At 42.9% G+C, this 23,967-nt stretch overlaps 1 protein-coding gene across 1 annotated transcript in view; it reads right to left on the reverse strand.

Moving 5' to 3' along the window:
- LOC126457401 (uncharacterized) overlaps nucleotides 1-18,102 on the reverse strand; it is a 357,727-nt gene extending 339,625 nt beyond the window's left edge. Inside the window, exon 1 of the mRNA XM_050093661.1 lies at nucleotides 18,045-18,102. The gene's annotated coding sequence lies outside the window, so the exon portion shown is untranslated. The remainder of the gene's footprint in view (nucleotides 1-18,044) is intronic.
- Between the last annotated feature and the right edge of the window lie 5,865 nt (nucleotides 18,103-23,967).

Genomic DNA, 23,967 nt, shown 5'->3' on the forward strand with positions numbered 1-23,967 from the left:
GATGAATGTGGCTAAACCCACGGCGATGTCCTCTCACACGACGACTTGGCACCTCTCCCATGCGTACAGCAATAATTACGATACCTTGGTAACATTTTCACCTCCATCGTGCGCCGCTCCGCTGCCATCAACTTTCGGCGTGCACCCCAAATTATCCGCACGGAGGTGCGACAAAATCTCCTCCGCCGACTCGATTCTTTACATGTCCAATACCTCTATCAACTTGTGGCGTCCAGAATGGTTCACATCGCACAGGTAATTCCACTGTCATCAACTATTGGTTGGACGCTCTTTAAGGTCCGTTACGAAACGATAACTCACCCCCTCCCGAGCGGGAAGCCTCGGCCTTGCCAATGTGCAACTCCAAGCGGCATCCTTGTACATGTCCACAACGCACAAGCAGTGGAACGGCGGCCTCTCCTTTAGGCGTAGCGCGCTGGAAATTCTTATGCCCGCTGCCATAACGCCACCAGTACCAGTCGGACACATGAACCACCATCTGACGCATATTTCTGGACACGCGTTCTCCTCGACCTAAAGATTTTTACGCCACACTGCTTCGTTACATTTCCAGCAACAACGTCGAACTCAGACATCCATCGAGCGGTGGTTCACGGTTTGGCGTCATATCTACCAGCATTCCCTCTAAAGTCCGGGTAACATGGTACCACGTCGTATGTGGAAAATTCGCCACAAATCAACGTCTTCACGCCATCGGACTAACGGACTCTGCGCTTTGTTCAATTTGCCACCTCACGGATGACGATGCCCACCAACTGACTTGTGCTGCCACCAGCGACGTCTGGAAACTTTGTCGACAGTTCGTTGCCTGTTACCTCCGCGTTCTGCCGGATTCGACTGACCCATGGACTTTTATCCATCCTGAGGATTCTTATTTCCCCGCCACCAAAAATCATGCGATTGTAAGGGTCAAGGGGTGGACGATCACCTACATGTACAATGATGGCGACAAATCACGCGTTGACTTGTGGCAGTACTTACAAACAGCCCACAATGAAGTGGAGCACCGACCGCGGTACCGCGCGTTCTCTGCCAGTTACCTACACGCGATCTTTATGTCACCCCCGCTCAGCTGGATGGCGCCACACGCGGACGACACTCCTGTCTCCTCCTGCTGACATCGGAGACTCTCCGCGCTACTTTCTATATCGTAACCCACAGTGGAGTAAGCGCATGGCCTCCTTTCTTTTACGCACCATACCAGAGCATGCTGGTCATTCCGCCGACTCCACTGTCCCCTCCTCTTTGGCTTCTACCCTCCTTTTGGGCGCTTCTTCCCGGTAGTAGTGCCGGGGACACGGTGGCCAGGCCTCGCATGTTGACCCCTGCCCACTCTGCCTCCACAGTTGCCTGCAAGTCTTCTCACACCTTCTTCCCTTTTTTGTCTGCTGCCTCACACTTCGTGATCAGAGCAACTGTCTAGTAAGCAGCTGACCCGGTTTAGATTCTCGGGCCGGTACAAATTTAAAAAAAAAAAAAAAATGGTAAGGCGACTGCTCGCTATAAGCTGGAAATCTGGGTTAGAGTCCCAGTCCGGCATAAATTTTCATTGCCGTCATTCCATTATACAGCTGATGGTTGTCCATATTCGCAACTGCGAATACATTTCATGCATACTACCTATAGAGGTCTTCCCTCTATTGTTTCTTGCGCGTTGTTACCTAGCAACGAGTGCTATAGCGTCCGGCTAGAGGGCGCTGCCGCCTGGTCCGTCCCAGACTCCGTGCGCAGACTCGCTCTCAGCGCCATGTTCCTCGCTTAGTGGCTTTGGGTGCCACTACCAGCCATGATACAACTGTGCGATAGAGCCACAGTTGTGGTTTTCTTATACTGGATGTGAAGCCCGATATCGTTGTCTGTCTTCTGTCAACATGAGGCACTATTGGAGCAGACGCGCTCGGTACTGCGCATCTAAGATCTCAGCATGAACAAGCAGTAGTCTGAAGGTTCGGCTAATGGCATACTGGGAGCAGCTACTCGTACAACGCTAGCAGGTGTCTTCTGCAATTACCACACAGCGAGTAGGGCACTGCAGAAAATTTATTCTGGCGAGAAACATTTTAAAACAAAAAGCGTTGTGCTTTCTTTTCTACCAAGGCAGAGTGTATGTTTCGATGAACGGTGATTGGAAGATTGACCTCAGCTAACTTTTTATTTAAACTACCAAGCATCATTTACTCTTTCTGGGTCGTTGGGGAACTGTCTGGCACTGGTTGTGTTTTAACTGTAATGGTTACAGCTTCCCCGCCAGAAGAAAAAAATATTTTTTGTTTTATATTATGAGTGGTACTGCGGGCATTACGTACGCAAGTTATTATAACTCGTGGTTCTGTCACTGTTCATTGTCACTGGGTTTAAGAAGTGTTTCTGTTTCTTATTTAGCATTCTGAAAGTTTTTTATTGCCTGTTTTCAATTTTTTATTGTTTCCATGCTTTATGAAAGTTTTTCAGATGTTGTAGTTACAATGTACGGCTAGTTTAATGCCTTGGAAAAATGACAAATTTACATCATCTTAGTAGGCGATGTGCGTGTTAGACTTGGTTGTAAGCCAGATGCTTATTATAAATTGGGTGCACTAATGCAAGTTTTTATAAATTCTTTTAGTGCAAGTGGAGCGATTCTTACGTACTTGTGTTAGGCCTGGTTGCAATAAAGTTGTGTAGAGTTTTGTTAAAAGCAGCACTGACCTCGAGTCAAATAAAATAAATCTGATTATCTGGGTAAATGGTTTTTTACTGGCAACTTCTACCTCCAGATCCCCGATTTGTACCTTATCAGTGGTAGTAGATTGAGCTTACGTGGGTGCTGCAACAAAAACTATTTTAAGTTGTGCGCTGCAGCCACCAACTACGATCGTATATGATTTCTCGGTCTCTTATTTGTTTTCCAAATCTACGCACTTCCTATCTACTATATCCCCCTAACTGCCCAATTTCTATTTCAGCGTCTGTCCCTAGATACTATCAACCATACCCAAACCCGCACATTGCACCCATCCGCAACAGTACACCAAAGATCCGTGCTATCCCCGCTACCATACCTTCTTGCCCATGCTCTAGCCATTTCCTCATTTTACCCGCTCCATTACATCGACAATACCTTCTTTCTTGCCGTCCATCCAAACTTTCAGTCATCCTACGAATCTCTTGAACACACCTTAATAATTTATCGTCATGATGCAATCTATCGTATCTAGCAATCAAGTAACCCCAAAACTAAGGCAGTAGCCATCCGTGTTTTCAGCCGTCCACCTCATCATATACAACTATCCATCCAGTTTAGTAAAAGACTTATATACTTGGGATTAACTTTCTACCACAAACTAGCCTGGGAGCACAGAGGTGATGTAGTGGTTAGCAAACTTGCGTTCGGTGCGACGGCGCGTTGAAAACCCCTCCGGTCATACATATGGTTTCCTTAGCTGAACAGCTGATGGGACGTCTAATCAATCTAACGTGGAAATCCCACTTATTAACTCTCCAATAAAATGCACACAACGGACTTAAACTACTACTTAAATATATTTAACATTTCGCGGCCCTGTCAGCAACTGTATAAATATTAATTTTAATTTTAATAATCAACAGCCGCAGAGTTTACCTAGAATTTACCTAGGTTTCAGTCGGGATAACCCAACCCTGTTCAGAATAATAGTAACTACCGTTTGTCCATAGTTACAGTACAGCGCTCGTGGCTGCCGCATCGCGGTCGCGAAGTGGGGACGAGGCAGTTACGGATAAGTTTTTACAGTCTGACGATAATTTATGGATTTGTAGTTTTAGCTTGACGATGTCCACTATGGACAAAAGGTAGTTACTGTTATTCTGAAGAAGGCTGGGTTATTCCGACTGAAACCTAGGAAAATTCTAGGTAAACGGTGCAACTGAGGCTGCTAATTATTAAAATTAATAAAAGTACTAGATATACATCCGCATCATATGCACCAATCCACTTAAAGGTGTGTGGCGGAGGGGACTTCTGGTACCAAAATTCTAATATTTCCTTCTCTGTTCCACAGGTGAAAGGCGCGTGGGAAGAAAAATTGTCGATCAGCCTACGTATTGGCCCTAATCTCTCGAATTTCCCCGTCGTGGTCTGTCCGCGAGGTGTATTTTGGAGGAAGTTCAAAAAAATGTTCAAATGTGTGTGAAATCTTATGGGACTTAACTGCTAAAGTCATCAGTGCCTAAGCTTACACACTATTTAACCTAAATTATCCTAAGGACAAAGACACACACCAATGCCCGAGGGAGGACTCGAACCTCCGCCGGGTCCAGCCGCACAGTCCATGACTGTTGGAGGTAGTAATATGCTGTCTGACTCTTCCCGGAAAGTGTTTTCTCGAAATTTCAATAGTAAGTCTCTTCGTGATGCACAACCCCTCTCTTGTAACGTCTGCCACTGAAGTTCGTTGGGCAGCTCTGTAACGCTCTCGCGCCGACTAAAAGATCCCGGGAAGAAGGCCGCCGCTCTTCGTCGGATCTTCTCTTTCTCTTCTAACACTCTACCTGGTACGAATCCCAGACTGAGGAATAGTATTTCAAAATCGGTCGAACAAGCGCCTTGTAAGCCACTTCCTTCGTGGATGAGTTACGTTTCCTATGAATCTCAGTCTGGCATCTGATTTTCCAAATGTCTGATTTATTTTACTCCTAGACACTTTACGGTAGGTTCTATTTCCAGAAATTTGTCATCAGTAGTGTAGTTGCACAATAGTGGATTTCTTTTCCTATGTCTGCCCAGTGTTTTACATTTATTTACGTTCAGGGTCAGCTGCCAGAGCCTCTGTCATTTTTATAAATTGACACGTCTTGTGGCGTGGCTACTTTTTTTTTTACAGATAACCGCGCCGTTTGCGAACTGTCCTGAAGAGCTTTCGACGCATTCTACTAGATCATTTATATACACTGTTAGTAACGCTCCTACCACATTTCCTTTGGGTACTCGTAAATTACTTTTACATTTGTCGTTGTTGTTCATTTAAGAGCGACGTGTTTAGTTCTACCTGCAAGGGAGTCTTGAATCCAGTCTCAGATTGGTCCGATATTCAGTAAGCTCGTATTTCTTTTCACTAAACGGCAGTGCGGGACGGTGTCATATGTCTTCCTGAAGTCAATAAACACGGCATCAATCTGAGCGACGTTGTCTGCAGCGCTATGGATCTTATGGAGGAACAAAGTGTGCGGAGTTTCGCCAGATCTCTCTTTGCGTAGCTGCTAACTACCTATTAACGGGCCCAAAAAGAGAATTACACCCTTTCACCGTCTGTCAAACTCCCCTTGCCTTCGCCGACGTTGCTTGGATATCTGCTCCTCCCAACTTTTACCACTCCCTATACGTACTTGAACTTCAAGCTTGATAGCAGAATCGCATTCTGCATCTGCCTACTTTCCGCTGCACGTATTCTTTACCCGTTAATTATTTTTCAAATTCTCCTTAAATTCCAAAAACACTTCCGAAAATCTTACACGTCCCGTGAATTTGATCAAGGAACCCTTCTAGTGTTTCCGCTTCACAGCCAAGCTAGGCCACTGCCGTACCACCTTCTCTCCACCTTCCTTTTCCAAGGTAACTTTACCGATTCCCGCTTACTGATCCAGAAAGCTGTACAGAAATCTCACCTCCCTTTCTCTCCTACTCCTCCACCTTCCATTCCACACCTCTTATCACCCAGCCCGCGTATAACTTCCACAGTAGCCACATACAACTTTACAAACTTCCGCAAAGCTCCAATGAAACTCCCTTCTGTTTTAATTCAGTTCCCATCTACCCACTCATCTACCAATTTACTAGGACCAAGCTACTTGTTCCCATGCTAGACACAGACATTAGATGAACAATTCTTTTTATTTTAACGTGTTATTGTAAACTCTTTTTAAAATCGTAAATATTGCTGCAAGTTTTAAAAATCATGTAAGCTCAAAAGTTCCATTACGGCAGTTGATAACCCGCCCCCAATATGGAGGAACGAAATGTTAAAAAAAAGTGCGTTGGATATTTGCCTGACTCCACCAGTTACTTCCTTGGAGTAGGAAATAATTATGTCCTCTCTTTCAAGTTGAATTTCTGCATTTGTGTTGTCGTCATCGTTATAATTTTCACACTGATATTTTAGGTTGATGCACAAGTTCGTAGCGTTTTTGTTTGTATTTTAGTATTCCGGTTGCTATAGGTTTATTTATCGATTGTTTTTTATCTGTAGTTCACTGTTATTTGAGTTTACAAATCATCATTTTGTTATTTGGAGATAGTGAGTGGAGCTGTGGACGCTAGAAAATGGAGTACTAAGTGGATGAATTGGAACATTTCTGACATATTCTTCTGTTGGAGATCGATAGCGGAGTGACAGCAGCGGAGGGAGGAGAATACTGTTTAACGTCCCGTCGACAACGAGGTCATTAGAGACGGAGCAGAAGCTCGGATTACAGAAGGAAGGGGAAGGAAATCGGCCGTGCCCTTTCAAAGGAACTATCCCGGTATTTGCCTGAAGGTATTTAGGGAAATAACTGAAAACCTAAATCAGGATGCACGGACGCGGATTTGAACCATCGTCCTCCCGAATGCGAGTCCAGTGTGCTAACTAATGCGCCACCTCGCCCGTTGACAGCAGCGGAGGCGGTCAGAAACATTTGTGCTGTGTGTGGGGATAATTTCATTGGGGATAGAGCACGGCAATTAAATTGTTTTCTCGTTTTAAGGAGGATCGTTTTGTTAATAGCGACTGTCCACGTTCAGGAAGACCTTCGGGGTTTGATAATCGACGTCATACAGTGGGGAAGGTTGAAAAATCGGGTTTATAGGCACCGCATGCTCTAAGCCAAAATCACAAAAAACGGCGGATAGCCATATGTGCGTCTTTGCTTGCTCGTCGTCAGTTGGTTTGTGAACAACACCCCGTATCGTTACTGGTGACGACAATTCGTGTCTTTTTTCAGCATAAGGAAAAGAAAGGAATGCTTGAACTCGAAACAAAGCAGCAACTCCCCGTAAAAAGACCTGCGCGCATCCACGAATGTTAATGTTATGCACCTGGTGGAACAGCTACGGTGTGATGTACTACGAATTGCTTCTCCGACGTGAAACCACCACTGCGCACATTTATTATCAACAACTGAGACATCTTGCAGAGGCAATCCAAGAACTACGACCAGCAAGGCTGCGTAATGCTGCTACACGATAACACTCGCCCGCACTCTGCTACACAGAGAAAGAACACTAGAAAGGAATTGGGTTGGAAGTTATTCCGCACCCACCTTATTCACTTGATCTTGCGCCCTCCTACCTTCACCTTTTCCGCTCTCTGTCGAACAGTCTTCAGGGAACTTCCTTTCCAAATGAAATTGCGCCCCGAGGATAGTTCGACGAGTTCTTCGCTTCAAAACCACGTGAATTCTACAGTCGCATAATCGTAAAGTTATCCTAGCAGTGGCAGACTTGCAAATAGTGAAGGAAAATATACTGTTGATGACTGAAGTCTCTATTGTGTGTGGCTCTGTATCTATGTTTAATGAACTTACGGAAAAACGCTAAGAACATATGCACCTTTTAAATAATTTAACTTCTATCGTTACTTATTAATTTCCAGTAAACAACAAACGTCATTATTTAAGAGACTAAATAGCAAAATTTCTCAAGGAGCTGTAGCGGCAAGGACGATATTCTTTTACGTCGAACCATGAATCAGATCAACTACAGTAACGACTAGAGCTGAATGCTGTATGAGAAGCCAACCAGCGAGCTTGAGGAAAACTTTGAAGATCGTAAGGGACGATTAGAGACTGATGTCACCAAAATATTTCTTGAAGCACATCCAGTACATATACAGGGCTAATAGTGTTTGGAATTTTCTGAATTTTCTCCCGCAAACTGCAATGCATGAGGAAAAAATTAAAGCACACAGCAGACATGGTCAGCTGTCACTGTAACTTTGTACACGTACACACCACCGAGAGGTATATTGGTGATTTAGCAATTATATGTGACAGGTAAAACAGTAACTAAAGTACGTTAGTACTGTTCGTGTTTAGTGTTGTTACCAACCCTGGTAGGGTAAATAAGGAGAGTGAATGATCGCTGTGAAGGACGGAGATGCCGCACATTCGTATAAGGCAGCGTTATCAGCACCTGACAGACTTTTATAGGGACCTCATTGTAGCGTCTCCATTCGTCCGGCGTGTACAACCGTGCAATACCCAGATATTTGACATGTGTTCGACTGCATACGAACGTGAGGGAAGGCGCACAATCCAAAGTTCCGGAAGACCACGTCTGACCACCACAAGGGAGAATCATTGCATTTTGCACCGAGCATATCTTAACCCGTTCACATCTGCACCTGCCATCCGAGAGCAAGTAACGGACTCACTACGGAATTCCGTGCCATCTTGCACAATCAGTCGGATACTAGTGGCAGCCGGACTAGGGAGTTACCGTTCAATGCGTAGGCTACCATTAACACTACAATGTAACAGCTGTGTTTGGAGTGGTGTCTGTGTAGCATGGATAGCTGATTGACACTAGATTGGGTTTAGCGATGAATTGCGGGTCTGAAGAACCACGAATGAACATCGTCAGCAAGTATGGAGTCGACTTGGAAAAACGTCCCGTTCTTACAATGTTTTGGAGAGGCACAACCGTGTTACTCGTGGTATAATGGTGTGAGAAGCTGTGGTGTGCGTACTGTAAGACCTTCGGTACACACACACCATCAGATTATTTGACTTGTTGCTCTAACGAAGTAGGCGAGTGTCAGCAATATGTCTCGTGGTCTTATCGTGGCGTGTTTATCTTCTGCCGTTAGGTCAGACGATAGAAATGCCACTTGCACGCTTAGAGTAGCAGATTGACGGTGACCAACTTTAAACAGAACTTGATTAATTTTCACACACATTTATTAAAATAATAAAAAGGATAGACATTACGTAACTTGATTCTGGATGCTGTTTACAATTGACAGTCTGAAGTTCCTTTGGTCTTGGTACGTTAACCTTATTCTCACATATCTCTGATACTTGACAAAAGTGTCTATTCATTTATCTTCATGGCTATGTACAGGAATATGGTAATCTTATTAGGCACAGACTGAAACTTGACTACAGACTAATGCAGACTGACTAATCGGAGGTCTGTACACTCGTTATAATACCTCGAGCGTTCAGGTATCACTGCGCGAGTGTGATCCGCGAGGAGAAAAGGTTCTACGTTAGCAGCAGTCTCATTGGCTGCGTTACATATTAATACGCGGATCGGCGGAAGCAGAATTTGGTCCGTCTCTAAGACAGCGCCATCTCGTAGTGCGGAGACGGACGAGCGTTGCGCCTGCGCTGTTGTGCTCAGCGGGGCGCGCTCGAGTGGGATAGTTGTGTACGCGCTGACTACGCGGAACTATGTACACAACAGAAGCCATTGGGTATTATCGTCATGGCTGTTAGTGATCAAAGGAACTGTGACTGCACACTAGTACGTCACAGCTATCTAGCGTCCTCATATGTTACCTCTCATACAATAGTGTCGGGGTGACATTTTTCAACACGACAATGCTCATCCACGTATGGCAAATGTGTCTATCAACAGTGTATGTAATTCTCAGGTACTCCTGTGGTCAGCGAGATCCCCAGGTCTGTCTCCAATAGAATGTCTGTGGAAACAGCTAGGACGTCAATTCTGTCCCAATATCAGAGTATTGAGACTATGGTACTTCTGTCGCAATTTATGACCTGTAACCCTGAACAACAGTTATTAACCTTCTCCCATCACCTGTCACCCTGAACAACAGCTATGTCGCAGTTGTTCTTTCTAGCTCATGTGAGCTTCACAGCATACTGACACTGGGCCAATTATTTTAGTCACACTGGACTAAATTTTCTTTGTTATATTGTCTTTAGTGTTACATAGCAGCAATTTTTAGCTTTCTTGAACTACAACATTGTTAAATCTTTATACATAACAATGTATTTTAGAATAAAAACAATCCAAACAGAGGAGATCATTTTTTATTAGTATTCTGATTTGATGTGTTTTTAATCTTTTCAACTTTTGCTTTTGAAGTTTCAACTTCTGCTTCTGAAGTCGGCATCGTATCTAAGCTGTTGTCGGCTATGTGATCAAAAGTATCCGGACACCCCCCAAAACACACGTTTTTCATACTATGTGCATTGTGCTACCACCTACTGTCAGGTACTCCATATCAGAGAACTCAGTAGTCATTAGACATCGTGAGAGAGCAGAATGGGGCGCTCTGCAGAACTTACGGACTTCGAACGTGGTCAGGTGAAATGGTGTCTTTTGTGTCATATGTCTATACGCGAGACTTCCACACTCCTAAACATCCCTAGGTCCACTGTTTCCGATGTGAAAGTGAAGTGGAAAAGTGAAGGGACAAGTACAGTACAAAAGCGTACAGGACGACCTCGTCTGTTGACTGACAGAGACCTCCGATAGTTGAAGAGGGCCGTAATGTGTAATAGGCAGACATCTAGTCAGACCACCACACAGGAACTTCAAACTGCGTCAGGATCCACAGCAAGTACTATGACAGTTAGGCGGGAGGAGAGAAAACTTGGCTTTCATGGTCGAGCGCCCGTTCATAAGTCACATAACACGCCAGTAAATGCCCAACGACGCCTCGCTTGGTATAAGAGGCGCAAACATTGGATGACTGAACAGTGGAAAAACCTAGTGTGGAGTGGTGAATCACGGTACACAATGGGGCGATCCGATGGCACGGTGTGGATATGGCGAATGCCGGGCGAACGTCATCTGCCAGGGTGTGTAGTGCCAACAGTAAAATTCGTAAGCGGTGGTGTTATGGTGCGGTCGTGTTTTCAATGAAGGGGGCTTGTACCCATTTTTGTTTTGCGTGGCACTATCGCAGCACAGGCCTACATTGATGTTTTAAGCACCTTCTTGCTTCCCACTGTTGAAGAGCAATTCGGGGACGGCGGCTGCATTTTTCAACATGATCGAGCACCTGTTCATAATGCACGGGGAGTGGTTACACGACAATAACATCCCTGTAATGGACTAGCTTGCACAGAGTCCTAACCAGAATCATATAGAACCCCTCTGGGATGTTTTGGAACGCTGACATCGTGCTAGGCCTCATCGACCGACATCAGTACCTGTCAGTGCAGCACGCCGTGAAGAATGGGCTGCCATTCCCCAAGAGACCTTCCAGCATCTGATTGAACGTATGCCTGCGAGAGTGGAGACTGTCATCAAGGCTAAGTGTGGGCCAACACCATATTGAATTCCAGCATTACCGATGGAGAGCGCCACGAACTTGTAAGTCATTTTCAGATAGGTGTCCGGATACTTTTGATCACATAGTGTAGTTATAAAGTAAAGCTCTATGAGAAGAAAGGTGTATTATGAGAGACAATACATGGCCCCTTCTTGCTCTAATGTGAAGGACAAAATCGAACAGTAGACGGCTACATCTACTAGATCGGCTGCAAGATTGACTTTAACAACAACAAAAATGGATATAATATATCGACCTACACGATGTAACCGCATACAATATAAGTGCGTATCAAAACAAAGACAATTTTGGTCACAGCCTCCCGATTAACCTCGAGTTCCCAATACACTTAAACACTAAGTCTAAACGGAGAAGCCGGCCGATGTGGCCGTGCGTTTCTAGGCGCTTCAGTCTGGAACCGCGTGACCGCTACGGTCGCAGGTTCGAATCCTGCCTCGGGCATGGATGTGTGTGATGTCCTTAGGTTAGTTAGGTTTAATTAGTTTTAAGTCTATGGGACTGATGACCTCAGATGTTAAGTCTCATAGTGCTTAGAGCCGTTTGAACCATTCGAAGATCAAATAGAGTGTTGAGGTATTTGGGGGAGGAGACCAGACAGCGAGGTCATCGGTCTCATCGGATTAGGGAAGGATGGAGAAGGAAGTCGGCCGTGCCCTTTCAAAGGAACCATCCCGGCATGTACCTGGAGCGATTTAGTGAAATCACGGAAAACCTAAATCAGGATGACCGGACGCGGGATTGAACTGTCATCCTCTCGAATGCGAGTCCAGTGTATCAAATAGAACACAGACATTTAGAAAAGAATGACAGCAGTCACACACTAATATATCCAAAACACGGATGTTTTTCGATCCAAAGAGGTCATAATGCCAAGGAGAATAGGAAAGCAGAACAGGAGTGAAAAGCAAAGAAAATGATAGTTGTAGTTTAGTATCAACAGGGAACCAAGAATTATAAGTACCTTCCATAGTGCTGTCTCGTCTCATTCTCTATCCGTAATAGGATACTCGCATGCTGCCTTGCCTCGCACCGTCTGCTACTTCCTTGCAGCAACGCTACACGGGTGCTGTTGGAGTACTGGTCATTCTCCCTGTTTTGTTTTACTATCCCTGTTAATATATATCGACAAAACAAATATGAGTTACACTAATCTGGCACTCTCTCTCGATTGTGCACGTGATAGTCCACTTTATTTATTTATTTATTTTTTTTAATTGGAGACAAACCCACTAGGGCCGCGCGGGATTAGCCGAGCGGTCTATGGGGCTGCAGTCACGGACTGTGCGGCTGGTCCCGGCGGAGATTCGAGTCCTCCCTCGGGGATGGGTGTGTGTGTTTGTCCTTAGGATAATTTAGGTTAAGTAGTGTGTAAGCTTAGGGACTGATGACCTTAGCAGTTAAGTCCTGTAAGATTTCACACACATTTGAACATTTGAACATCTGAACAAACCCACTAGGCGGCCGGCCGAAGTGGGCGTGCGGTTAAAGGCGCTGCAGCCTGGAACCGCAAGACCGCTACGGTCGCAGGTTCGAATCCTGCCTCGGGCATGGATGTTTGTGATGTCCTTAGGTTAGTTAGGTTTAACTAGTTCTAAGTTCTAGGGGACTAATGACCTCAGCAGTTGAGTCTCATAGTGCTCAGAGCCATTTTTGAAACCCACTAGGCGCATAACCTGAAACGTGTGGCGAGCACTATTTGAGAGCCTACTCCAGTTACATAATGTAAAAGCTAAATTGGCGATATCTAGCGAAACACCCGAGAAAATGTGCCCTACGAATCTTAGGGGAGACTTCCTGTCTAGTATAAGATACTGAAAATGGATTTGCTCAAGTTGAGTGAGCTCCTTTGCTAACAGACCAATGAAGGAAAAGATCTGGAACTTTACTGCAGCCATATTACGTCATCTATGTAACGGAATGACGTAACATATATACACTGTCTGATCAAAAATATTCGGACACCTATTACTGTACGTTAATATGTGGTGTGTCCATGCTTCACCTTTACGATGGCTTGAAATCTGCAGGGGACACTTTCCATGGGGTGTCTGAATGTCTGTGGAGCAATTGCAGAACATGTTCCGACAAGAGATGAAACCAGAGAGAATAGTGCCTTCTGGAACGAAGCCGATGTTCTAACTCATCCCATTGTTGTTCCATTGAGTTCAGGTGAAGACTCTGTGCAGATCGTCCATTTCAGGAGCGTTATTGTTAGCAAACCATTCCCTTACAGCGTCTGCTTTATAAGAGGATGCATTGTAACGCTGTTACAAACAATAATCGTCTCCTTACTGTTCCTCTTCTGTACGGTGCACACTATGCTGTAAAATGTGCTCTAGTCCTTCCACATTTAGCGTTTTCTTAAGCACAATAAGGAAACCGATAAACACCTCCCCTGTACTTCACTGTCGGCACTACGCATGACGGGAGGTAACGTTCTCCAGGAATTTGCCAAACCTCAGCCCTTCCATTGGACTGCCACAGGGTGTCTGTCATCACTCCCAGTTACTCGTTTCCAGGTGTCCACTGTCCGGTGGCGTCACTCTTTGCACCTCCTCAGACATCACGTCGCTTAGCATTGACTACAAAAATGTGTAGCTTACATGGAGCTGCTCGAACACTGTACCCAAATATTGCAAACTATGCACATTAATTGCGTTCCTGGTAGCACTTGGGAACTCTCGAGTCATTACTGCTGCTGATTTCATGTGATTTTTTCCGGCTATCTTTCGCAATGTTCGACAGTCCCTGTCCGTCGGTACGTGAGTTTTCCCTGGTCTTGGTATGGATGTGGTTCTTCCTTCGCGTTTAGATTTCATAATTTCAACATAAACAGTAAACTTGAACGGCTTTAGAATGACTAATATGTCCCTGATGGAGCTGTTACTCCGATGACATCCAGTGGCTAGTTTACGTTCGAAGTCACTGAACCCTCCTGACGACCTTTGCTGCTGTTACTGCGTCTCTCCTGGCATCGCAACACTCCCCGCCTCCTAATCTGCGTCGCCTACATCTCGTGACATCTAGTGGTCAATTCCGCAATCGGGATTTGTCAGATACTGTACTTCCTTGCAACATTTTTCCCACGAAGATTTTGTCTGTTGTAAAACTCACAACAGGCCAGATTCGCCAATTGTGTTTAGTAGTGAAATATAGAGATCTATTTACTGATGCAAGGTCCTCCAGAAATAAGTCTTCCTTCTCAGAAGGAAGAAAGTGATGGCAACAGTGGATGTACTGTAAGTACCTGTCATGGCCTGGTTGCAGCATACACGCAAGTAACGTAAGTTGTTTACAGATGCTTCGTCTCGCTGATGCAACGCCGAAGCCTTGGGACACCCGACACCGACACACTGTAGCATTCCAGCACGTCTCCGTTCGCCAATCTACCATTTCTCTCAAAACTCATTAACAACTAATACCCGGGAGAGTAATCCTGAGTTTATAATTAATAGAGTGTGGATCATTTTGTTCTTAAACCTTAGACTATGGTACAAAGAGGTTAGCTGTTTTTGTTTCAATACATCAGATTAAAGTATTAGAAGTAGATGTAGAACTGATGCTGCAAACAGCTGAACATTTAGCTACAGTCCAAAATGTATAATTCATGTGAAGATAAAAGCATTTATAGGAAAATCATGGCTTGCCATACCTATATTATACACTAAATAAACAATTAGTTCCGGTAAGAAACCTACCATCCTCAGCTATAATGTGACATCTCAATCAGATATACAACAAATCATAATTATTAACAAGCATCATTAAGGCACTGCAGTCATGGACTGTGCGGCTGGTCCCGAAGGAGGTTCGAGTCCTCCCTCGGACGTGGGTGTGTGTGTATGTCCTTATGATAACTTAGGTTAAGTAGTGTGTAAGCTTAGGGACTGATGAACTTAGCAGTTAAGTCCCATAAGATTTCACACACATTTGAACAAGCTTCATTCCATAAAGCAACATCTTAATTCAACTATAGTTGTGAAGCACATACAGCCCACAGTATATCTGTGGCCATGTGCTTCGCCACAGGTCTACTGTCTGCAGTATCGCTCCATAATTTTAGTTGAATTAACAGGTTGATTTATGGCATGATGCTTGTTAATAGTTATGATTTGTTATGCTTCTGATTAAGATGTCACATTGTACCTGAGGATGGTCTGTTTCATACCGAAACTTGTTGTTTAACGTAGTGACAATAAACATATGAGAGAACAATGATTTTCCAAAAAATTGATGATGAGGTTCCATACTCCGAGGAGCGTAGGTGGACGATGCGGGAGACCCGCACCGCCGACTAGGCAAGGTCGTAGCGGAGGTGGTTTGCCATTGCCTTCCTCAGACCGTAATGGGGATGAATGATGATGAAGCCAACACAACAACACCCAGTCATCTCGAGGCAGGGAAAATCCCAGACCCCGCCAGGAATCGAACCCGGGACCCAGTGCGCGGGAAGCGAGAACGCTACCGCTAGAAAAAATTATAGAAGCTCTAAATCATCATCTCCTCAAAATCATGTGCAAATCAGTTATTTCGTGCATCTGTTGTATTCCTCCAGACGACACACCTAACCCTTTAATTTCAGTTTGTTGCATATCCTACACTGAAGTGTATAACTTTAATTAGAATGTCTGATTGCAAATTGTCACACTGAATTTTAGCAGTAATTGTAATTTTAACAAATATAATTAACAGAAATTATCAACTCAAGAAGAATAACATAATAAATCGACTGTCCCATAAATGACCTGCAATATATACATTAATTACAGAATATATTTGCATTATTGGGAATTTCCTGTAAAAGACATTTTTGTATTTATAGAAACGTTTTATAGTCCTTATTTTGTGGAGTCATAATTTGTCTCACTTTGCCTTGAATATAGACGATAATTAGCGAATTCACAAGATATTTTGAGCTTTTTAAGGAAGAAGAGATCCTAACCCTAATTTAATTTCAAAAACGTCCATGTGTTAGGTTTCAGGGACTTCTGCCGTGTCTTGCGAGAGTAAGGCCATAAGATACTGCTGATGTGATCTGTCGGATGAAGACATTATGCTTGACAGCCTCCATTATGATTCTTGACAGCAACAGCTAATTTATCGTTAACCAACTCTCTCAGAACTTCAGTACTCATCCTTAAAATCAAAACAACACACGCCAGAAACCCTGAACACAGCGGTCCAAAAGACACAGTTACTTTACTTGTTATCTGCAAGTTGGAAAAGGCAACGGTAAACCATTCATTGAGGCCTTACCAACAAAGTGAGGTAGTACTCACACTCTCCAGACCACTCCAATATACACAAGGTTTATGTCTGCCCATGTAACATATACCTCGCAAATAAAGTTCTTCATGCAGTATGGATGAGAATGATAATGTAACAAAAACTGTTTTTATAATGTGAACCAAAATGACACGATGGTCTTCAGATTCAGAGATCATGGATGCTAAAGATGTATTATTTCATCTTTATGGATGGAGATGTTCTAATGTTCCTTATTGGCAATAATGTTTGCGCTATAGGAAAAAATGATCATCTCAAGTAGTGTCGTATGCTTTGTTTACAGAATCCGCTAAAGATAACATAGTATCTCAAACATCAATAATTCTTAGCCGTTGGAATGAGGCATTTCGGACTACACATTTCCCTTGGTATTGTTCATATATAAAAAAGAAGTTGGTGTAGTAAAAGATGTAAAAGCAGACACGTTACATGTTTCTATTTTTCGGTCGTCAATACACTGTTCCTTGCACCACTGAAGTATCTTCTTTATACCCACAGGTTTGCAGACAGCAGTTCCACTGTGAATGTTTTGTTCAGGCTGTTCTGTTGCTCGTTTTCGTTGACAGTGTCTTCTCTAGTCACATCAGTCACCTTCATGTCAGAGATCTTACTACAGATCACAATCTTTAATTCTCCCCTGAACCAATGAGTAGTGTTTAGTTTTTCTTTCCCCCAAAGTTCTGGCAATATTCTCCCATGAACCATATATGCAGTAATGCCACTAGAAGATGGTAATGGTGATTATTGCTTTGATGGTCCAGACTTCATAATAACTGATTACAATAGGGCTTTTGTACAAAAATAATCATTGGGACTTCATTCATCAACAGTCTCGCCACAATTAAATTAATGCAAAAGGTCATCAGTTACTGGAAGATGTTTAAACACACGCAAATTAAAGACACATAAGTTAAAACGGTAAAAAAAACAATGAAGCTAAAATGAACACGCTAAAACGGTTAAGGTGTCGTTACGTTTTGTTGAAGACTCTTCCCTTCTTAAATTTATTGCACTCATCAAGGACTTATTTGTTGCGCTAGAAAATATACATTGATGTTTCACAAACTTTTTTTCATATAAAGTGTGTTTCTGGTTGGAGTCCTATTTTTAGAGTCATACGAGTTCAAAGTATTACTGCTGTGTCCTAGTATTAATACTAAGAAAAGAATTCTTTGGTTTGGTAGCCATTTTCATAGATGCACACATAGTGTGTCGTCGTTCGAGGTTGCTAAGATAGAAGCAACTATTACACACTTCCAGAGATCTTATAGTACAAAAGAGAAACAAAAGACAACAACAACAAAAATCAGTAAATAATTTTCGTTGTGTTAGATATTTATGTATTATTATATCCAGTGCTTGACATAGACATAGCTTTTCGGATAATAAAGGGTGGAGGCTTTTCAGATGTGTGACCACACGTTGTTGGCAGTCACAACAATATCGCCGCGTGCGCGCGACAGCGGTACTTACTGGTGGCCGCAGCGCCTGCCGTTGTTGACAACGCGTCCCACAGGCAGCACGCCGTGACTGCCGGCAACTGGCGCGCTCGCTGACACACCTGCCTGCGCGCATGCGCACATCGGACGCGCGTTCGCATATTGATTACAGGTAGACTCAATTATTTACCCGGCGCCCTCCGTACGTTCCACTCCCCGTTTCATTTGCTGTAACGGACGCTCACACACATTTAACGAGCGACAACCTTTTCGTCATCCGATTTCCGATGGTTCCGCCTCGTTGGCGAGTTCTTGGAGCCAGTTACACAGCGTAGTAACAACTCCGACAGGAAACATCTGAAACATGCTAAGCGATGTTTCGACATCGGAAAAATACGATTTCTGGTACTGATTTCGTACAGGAATCTGCCACTGCGTTGTAATATACGAGCACGTATAGTGTCTACATCTACATTTACATCTATAATTCTCAAACCATTACACGGTGTTTTGCGGAGAGTACTACAGGTGCCACTAACATCCCACGCCCCCCCTTCTCCTCCTCTTGCTCCGTTAACGAAAGGTGCATTCGCCTGAATTCGAGTATCTCTCATTTTCAAAAATTGTTCAAATGCCTCTGAGCACTATGGGACTTAACATCTGAAGTCATCAGTCCCCTAGAACTTAGAACTAACCTAACGACATCTCACACATCCATGCCCGAGGCAGGATTCGAACCTGCGACCATAGCGGTCGCGCGGTTCCAGACTGAAGCGCCTAGAGCCGCTCGGCCACACTGGCCGGCCTCTCATTTTCTGTCGTGACCATTTCGCGAAGTGTAGATTATATGTTGTCATTGTTGCCCGATTCTTCTAGGAACGTATGATTCAAAATTTTAACAATAAAACTGTCCGTGATTCACAGGGGCGCCCTTATGCTTAATTTGTAGGGAAACGGGGAGATTACAAAAATTACGACATGTTGAAATTAAAGATAACAGAAAATGTAAACTACTTACTACTTAGTAATTAAGCAACTGTTACCATATTTTAAAATGTGCGAGCTACACCAAAACTCAAGTTTGATCTGTTCGTCACAGGTATTCAGGTAAAATAAAATAAATAACAAATGCTGTAATTAATAATAAACTGGAACTTACTGTTAAATATTACATGGTACATAAGCAGTAAGCGTGGGATTAATTACCTACCAGTGGCGAACTAAGCCCGTTGGAGGCCCAGGGTGGCGAAACTAATGTGTTTGGCGAAACTGATGTATTTGTAGTGTACATTTTGTAAAAAATTACTAATACAGATGTAACGGCTGATAAAAAAAATCAACTTTTTTTAATGCGTGCGCTCTACGCTCTAGTAATTGTATTACGAATTAGAATTTAGCACAACAACTACCAGGTAGAGTGTAAAGAAATAATAAAGAATGGAATAAGGACATTACCTTTTATTTTAATATCTGGAAACAAAGCTTGTACAATTACAATATCAATTAGTTTCATACCCTTAGTATGGGATAGTAGATATTATTGATATTATTACAGTACATGTTTGCGAGACTTTGTTGTGCTGAAATTCTCCGTACGTCTTTGAAATCTGCTGCGTTGGAAATTTTTCTTTCAGTTGATAAAATGGACAGTTTGGTTAGTGGTTCTTGATTCATTGTAGAGCGAAGATAATTTGTTATTAGTTTCAGTTTAGAAAAACGGCTCTCGCATGATACGTCTGAGACAGAAATTATGAAGTGTTGTATAATAAGTGATGTACAGGGTCACTGAAGTCCCATTTAATTATAAATTGAAGGATGTCTTGGGATGCTCATCTAGCAGCAACGTCCATTTCGTATCGGTTGCACGTAGATGCCTACGATACCTTTGTAATTCTTGCGGCACCTGCTCCTCAACATCGTAAATTTCTACCATATTCTCCAGCGCTACACCCAGGGTATCATCAGAAGCTTCAAGCTTAAACTCTCTTTCAACAATCTGGAAAATTTTGGTGTTTTCCTTCATGGACGTGTATCGTTGCGACAGATCTTGTATAACTCGGCCTATGTATTACACTGATCGACGAACTTCTCGAATAACCGATCCAGCGCTATAAGCTATTCCCCCTTTATTTATCTTTGTTCTTCCTCGTCGTTCAGTGCTGATATCCATATCATTGTATTTGTAGTCGCAAAAGTAACAATATTGTCTGTAATTGTAGGTCGTTCCGGCAGTAAACAATCATTCAGAGATTTTAAGTTGGCGCGTCCATCCAGCCATTATTGGAGACTTTAGATATTTTTTCACTACATTTGCGCCGGCCGGAGTGGCCGTGCGGTTATAGGCGCTACAGTCTGGAGCCGAGCAACCGCTACGGTCGCAGGTTCGAATCCTGCCTCGGGCATGGATGTGTGTGATGTCCTTAGGCTAGTTGGCTTCAATTAGTTCTAAGTTCTAGGCGACTGATGACCTCAGAAGTTAAGTCGCATAGCCGGCCGAAGTGGCCGAGCGGTTCTAGGCGCTTCACTCTGGAACCGCGCGACCGCCACGGTCGCAGGTTCGAATCCTGCCTCGGGCATGGATGTGTGTGATGTCCTTAGGTTAGTTAGGTTTAAGTAGTTCTAAGTCCTAGGGGTCTGATGACCTAAGATGTTAAGTCCCATAGTGCTCAGAGCCATTTGAACCATTTTTAAGTCGCATAGTGCTCAGAGCCATTTGAACTACATTTACTTCCTCCATTATCGTGTGCCAAAAGTTGATGTAGGTCAAAAAGATAAGATCACATATAGCTAAAAGCAGCAAGCTTGTTGCAGATCTAGTATCAAGGTTTGCTTTGTATGGACCTGCCAAATCTTCCAAAGTGCTCACGGTTGTTTCCACGGTTTCATTTGTTGCTTCAACTGAACCGTAATGAGCACTCCAGCGAGTACCAGACAGTCGTTTCAAACTTTTTCTCGTCCCCCCCCCCCCCCCCCCACCGAGAAGTAATTCCCACCTGGATATAGAAGACGAGAAGAATGAATATAGCTTCTCTATAATTCCAAAACAGGTGATCCTTGAGGGGACTCACGATTGTGCACGAACTCCACAACTGTTTAAGGAATGATTAGCACAGGGACTGAACAGAGCTTTTGGACTGACATCTTGAATTTTCCGTTGTGCTCCTCCATGTACAGATGACATTGACGCGGCTTTGTCATAACAATGAGCCCTGCACAACGCAGTATCCAGCCCATCTTCCTCCAGCTGCTGTTGAATATCTTTTGACATATCCTGTGCAGTCTTTCGTGACATACAAAAACTAAGGATTCTCGAACTTCCACAGTTTTGTCTTCTATATGGACTTACCTAATTCTTTCATTCATTTGGTCAGTTCTGCTCTCATCGGAAGTGTTGTCAAAAATTATTCCGTAATATTTAACTTTTTTATATCGGCAATGATTTTTCGCTTAACATGTTCACCCAAAACAAAATAAATTCATTTTTTATCTCTTTTGGCAAAACTCTCTTGGGCATAGCAGCGGACTGTTGAAGTTTTAAACATTGTTCTTACAATACTGGATCATATTTCGACATTAGTTTCACTAATTATAAAAAATTTCCACTGTTTTCTGACGAAAAATATTCATGATGACCGAATAAAATAAGATTCTGCAGAGCTGAAAATATTGTAATATCTAAAGGGTGATGTAAAATGCTTCTCCATTTCTTTGTCTTATCATTGACAATCTTCTGATCATCTTTGTCAGTGATTTTATTAAGCTTCAAGTCCATAGCGAGTGTTTTCCATTTTTCTAAATTTGATAGATGTTCAGGCGAGTGCTCATGGTTTAATATCTTTGGACTCAAATTCTATCACTGTCAGAAGCCACAAATAAATTTATTTATTTAGTATCGCTCTCAGAGGCAAATAATCGGCAGAAAGAACAGTGTAGTTTCTTTTGTTGGTGGTGAGTATAGCAGCCATTTAGTTAATTATTTAGTCTTGTTCAAATGTGAGTAAAACCACGACGTAATCAAACAATGACGTGTTCCGCTAGTGTGTTAACCTTGTCTTTCTGTAGAATCAGAAGGTCCCTCCTTGTTTCAATATACCGTACTTCACTACGCTTTTCATTAATCACAATTCTGAGATGCTCTGGGAAAGGTTTTTGTCAATCTGCAGTATCATTTTCGATGAAGAAGAGTCGAAGTTAGATGTATCACAAATACGATCATTCTCAGTAACTTTCTAGTCACACTAATCTTTTGTTTCAGTGTCATTTACGTCAAAGTCTTCATTAAAATCACGCATAACAGGCTTTTCAACTGTGCATGTGTTCTCAATACCAATTAATATCTGTTCACCGGAGCCAGGTTAAATAGTTTGATTACTCTTTCCCTCGCCATCTTTATTTTCTCAAGGAGCGGAAAGATATTTGGATAAAGATCCAGCGAGCGATTTAGCCTCTTCAGTCTTTGCTTTTCTTAGCTTTGTTTTCTGAGAGCCAGATGGGCGAATTTTTTCACTTACAAAAAAAAGAACGTCGCAAAATTTATTTCGCTGACAGGCTCGTTCTGGAGAGTAGATAGATATTATCCTGATCAGAAATCTATGGTCATTTACAAATGAATGTTGTACATAGTCTTCATACTGTGGCTGCCAATAAATCTATTTTTTTCTGTAAACAAAAAGATTATTTATTTTCTGTTATTTGATAAACCATTATTTGGATGTTAAACATCATGATTCCACTATTTGTGACACATTTAGATATTACAAGAACGTGTTATTTTCTGCAAAACTTCGTTAAGAAAGAATCTAATATTTGCAAAGGATTACAGAATTTAAAGTGTCTCTGCGTTTTTGATGCTGGTAGTATGTGCTAGAAAATTTCGATGTACTAATATCCTAACTTTAATGTAGGTACTTACTTTTTGGTCTCTTCTTAGATACATTATAATATAGTCAGCGTTGAAACTCACTTAACACCCCACAACAAAAATCACAGAAAAAATTACATTAATGACACAGTGTTTCTAACGGAGCCTTATGAGGAATGAAATGAAATGAATAGAAAACTTAAAGGTATTCTACAGCGCATGCGCGAATGGACTGTTTGAGTCTTCTTCGGTGTAATGAATATTCCCCAAGAGTTTCAGATGGAAGTGGAAGAGAAGTCTCGCAGCGGCTACTATCTTTCTTTTCTTTTTCTTAAAATTATTCACTTCTTACACTTATATTGACTTTTGGGAAGTGCCCATACAGCCATCTCAACAGGAGAATGTCATTCATGACGACACGAACAACACAGTACCCAGATTCCAAGCGGAGAAAATCTCTGACCTGGTCGGGAATCGAACCCGGGACCCTTCGTTTAGCAATCCGCTGCGCTGCCTGCATTGCTACCGAGACGCAGGGACTACTACCTTCGTTGGCCTCCTAACATGTTACAAGTTATGACGTATTTCTCGACAATAACGTTCAAATTGCCCTCATTACTACTCCTTAAGAGGTATGTTCTTCTTACGAAAGAAATCATCAGGTAATTTCTCTGTTGTTCAGATCTGTTATGTATTTATGTTTTATTGATTATAACTAGAAAAGTTTTTATGTAAACTAAAGGTGAACGGGGGCAGAAGGAAAAGGAAGGGATTACTGATGTCAGCTGGATCGGGACATTACGCGGGATCAGCGGCGACGAGCGAAAATGTGTACCGGATCTCTTGTTTAAAAGATGGGTGCTTCAACCACTGCGCCTTCCGCAGTGCAGTGTTATCGCCTCTGCGCGGACTATCTCGGCACCCCTCACGGCCGACCTACATTCCCTATCCGCAGTGCCTGCTCATATCCTCCATGCTCGCTACTCAGAGATTTCCGCAGGAGGTCGGACGTATTATTATATATTATATGTAAATTGAAAGTGGAGGGGGAGAAAGAAAAGGAAAGATAAAGTATTATTGCGTGTTCCAGCATAAA

This window comes from Schistocerca serialis, chromosome 2 (assembly GCF_023864345.2).
Source record: "Schistocerca serialis cubense isolate TAMUIC-IGC-003099 chromosome 2, iqSchSeri2.2, whole genome shotgun sequence".
Taxonomy (NCBI): domain Eukaryota; kingdom Metazoa; phylum Arthropoda; class Insecta; order Orthoptera; family Acrididae; genus Schistocerca; species Schistocerca serialis.